Genomic DNA, 3710 nt, shown 5'->3' with positions numbered 1-3710 from the left:
AAAGCAGTGACACCTACCACCTACCTGTAAGGCATCTCCAAGTGCTGACACACAGACACCTCAGGCTTGGTAATGAGCATCATGCCTTTCCAGCCTCTTGGTTAATGGTTGGACTTAATTGCATTGCAGCAGCTGCCTCCTTTGACCATCTGTGGGAAGAGTAATGGATTTTTCATATCAGATTTTATCCTTTGAATTATTTATTCATTGTGACTGTTTTGCTGTACACTGCAGGCTCCCGAAGCCAGCCTGCTGCTGCAAAACCCTCTGCGGGCTGCTGCATCCCTGAGCAGGTACACCTTTGGAAGTTTTATGAACAGTGTTTGAAAAAATTTTGGCAAGTATGTCTAAAGGCAGGAGGCTTTTTTTTCCAGCTCAGCCGGTGTATAATTGCCACCTGGTCTATCGCAGCCTCACAGAAGTACTGGTGTGGGAAGGAGCTTGTGCACATTCTCCATCCTCCCAGCAGCTCCGTGCTTAATCTGGTTAGATGCCCACAGACCCTGGAACCAGCTGAGAAGGCATGCCGAGGGTTTAGACAACCTGAAGCCAAGTTCAGAAACAAATTCCTTATTGCACCTGTTGGAATAAGGCTTCAGGAGACCCTGGTTTTAATTGATTACATAACGAGCTGGGGCTGAACCATGTGGGTCCATCCTTGAGCCTTCAGAGGATTATTAAGATCCCTCTTCTCCTCCTCCTCCTTGTGCATCTGGGGTGTTCCAGGCAGCCCCGGGTCCCCTCTGATTGCTGTTCTCTGAGGGATGGTGTCAGATGCTCAAGGTTGCTCCCCCCAAGTCTGAAAGATTAGATGGAAGTTTTCTGGGTGGGAAATGTCCCAGGGCTGAGGTCAGTGACAGAAATGTACCATTGGTTATACAATCCGCTGTTAAATAATCGTTCGGGGCCACTGTGCCTGCCAGGTGGCTGTTGCTGGCAGTGGGGCTGCCTGGAAAACTGGCTGTGCTTTGCAGGACCTCTGATCCCCAGACGAGAAGCAGGAGAAAGAGATAGGTGCTTCGGGGCATCCCACACTTGGGCCCTCCCTTCGTTGTGCCTTGAGGTTTCCTGTTGCGTGGTGCTTTTTGGTGAAGGGCACACCAGCCTTTCAATGGAACAACTTATTTGCAAACCCAGCATCATGATGTTTGCAGCAGGGAGCTGCAGTGAGGGAAAAGCTGGGGCTGGAACCACCCAGCACAAACCCCTCTGGGTGAGGATGAGCCCTTCCAGAGTTACCAGCGTTGGTTACCAGTGTGCAAGGCCCCAGGCCACTGTCACGTTCTCAGGCACCAGTTTTGTGCAGTGCTGCCCATCTGGGGCTGGGTCTCACTTAATAGCACTGCACTAATGATTTCAAACATGCTGCAGAACAAAGAAGCTGAAAAAAGCATATGGAAAACACCGGGAAGAGGGTAGGAAGGGCTTAGAATGATCTGTGTTGGCTGCAAACAAGCAGTCTCCAGGGTGCTGTGACAATTTGTCGTAGGAAATAGAGGCCAAGTCCAGGGAGAGAGGCTGCACTTGCGGCATGGGGAGAGCTCCCAGAGCAAAGCTGGAAAGTGGCCGTGCTATGCTCTGAGCCTAAGCTTTGCTGCCCTGAGTTTGCCTTCCTTTAGCACGTGTTTACAGCTAGTTAGCCTATTTTTGCTGGATATTTTCTACCTAATAAGGGTATTTGGCAGGTGGCTGTTCTCTGAGGGTGAGGGAGAGCACCTCAACAAGCTGATGTAGGGCCTGTCAAATTCCTGTTTTCAGTTTGGAGAGTGAGAAATGGAAACACTGCGGGATGGCTGGATGGCACAAATGTGACTTGAGTTATCCCTTACTCATGTTGTACTCTGCTAAATCCTGCGTTAGGTGCAGAACTGGGTATCAGCGTGGTTCTGTGAAGCTGGAGGAATGAGGTTCTTGGTTTCACCTCTTGCCGACCTGCCTCTCTCTGCTCTGAGGTCCAAAGGCTGCAAGCAGCAGGGCTGTGCCAGGAACTGGCCTAGGAAACAGAAGGTGGTGCTGATGTAGGAGCAACAGGGGATAATGCCAAGCGCTTTTCACCTTCACGTCCTTTGCAGCACTTCTCACAAAGCAGGTGGGAGTCATAAGCTGGATCTCCTGCCATCCCTTCTGCTCCACGCCAGAGGCAGTGGGGAACCCAAACTGCCAGCACATGCAGCTTACCTGCCTCTGTCATCAGGCTGTTCTGCTTCTCCTTTACAGTGAGTTGCTCAACACCCAAGTGCTACAAAGCTGTGGCACACAGTGTGCTCTTTGGTGCCTGGTTTCATGTGATCCAGGGAGGCATTCTGGCTTAATGCTGCTATTTTGTTGTTTAATCCTGCTTGATTTTCCTTAACACCTTTCCAAATGTTTTAAGCTATCCTTTGTGGTGCTCATCCACTGTTTAATCTGAGATCAAATGATTGTATCTTCATCTCTGGATCTCAAATGAATTTGAGTTTGGGCAGCTAGCCCTCTACTGCAGCCCGGCTGCATTTACCCAGGGTGGGGAAAATCAGGTAAGGAGTGAAACACCTTTTCTCTCTATTTTTCTTTCACTCAATCTAACGTTACTTATCTGCTCAAAATAGGTGACATCACCCTTGATGGATATTTTGAAATGATTCTATGTTGGTTTTCCTCTTGTGATAAGCCACTGGAACCTTCTTCTGTCAAACTACCTAAATATGATCAAAGCTGGAGTCGCACTGTGCCTTTTGTGGCTGACCTTGCTTTTTGTGGCACGGAGCGAGCTGCCATGGAGCAAAGGCCGAAGACAGCAGCTGAACCTGTTTTACTTCTGGAGAAATGGTCTTTCTGGAGACACACTCTGGATAATCAGTCCCCAGTCACAAATTTGTGCTGTGCTTCTGTGTGCTTTACTTTGGTGGTATTGGAGCAGGACTGGAGCTATCAGGTACCTGCCCCTGTGACTATGCCTTGCCTGTGGTCTGCTCTGCCCACTCACTCCTTTGTCACACAGAGAGGTTTTGAGGCAGGAGGACCTCTCCATCAGGCCAGTATAAAGCCAAAGACAACAGGACCCTCATCTCAGCCCCATCGTCTGGATGCTGCTAAAACTCGACAGCATGTTTCACACAATCATAAGGGTTGGAAAGGACCTCTGGAGATCATTGAATCCAACTCCCCTGCTAAAGCAGGCTCCCTAGAGTAGGTTATGCTGAAGAGTATCCAGGCAGGATGTGCCTATGGCCATGGGGCAGGCCCACAGCTCAGGCACGTTGAAAGATGTTTGGAGAAAAACTGAATCCGTATTCTCGTTTTCATTGAAAGTATATTAATTAAATTTGCATGCTAATCCAGAGTGATTAAACAGCACATTCTGCTTTGTGTCCCAGGCTTGGCACAGGGCTTGACTGAATCTGGAAATGCAGATGGCAAAGCTGGTCTGATACTTTGTGCTAGTCTCAGCCCCAGGCTTTGATTTAATGCCAGAGATTGAATCCAAGCAGTTTCATTGGTGTATTAAGGACTATGCCCTAGCTCTAGGCCTGGCTCAAAGCAGAGCATGGGTATCTGTTTTTCCTGGAGGGTGTTTCTGCTTCAGGCACCCTGTCATAAGCCCACAGTGCTGGTGGAAGATCCCCAGAGACCAAGGCACTGTTGGAACTGGGTCTCAAACCAGCTCCTTCTGGTGGCTACCGCATTTTTGAGGCTTGGGCTTTGCTACCTGTGTCCTGGGTCAGGAAGCC

This window comes from Gallus gallus, chromosome 3 (genome assembly GCF_016699485.2).
Source record: "Gallus gallus isolate bGalGal1 chromosome 3, bGalGal1.mat.broiler.GRCg7b, whole genome shotgun sequence".
Lineage (NCBI taxonomy): Eukaryota > Metazoa > Chordata > Aves > Galliformes > Phasianidae > Gallus > Gallus gallus.
Note: the sequence above shows the minus strand (reverse complement) of the source record.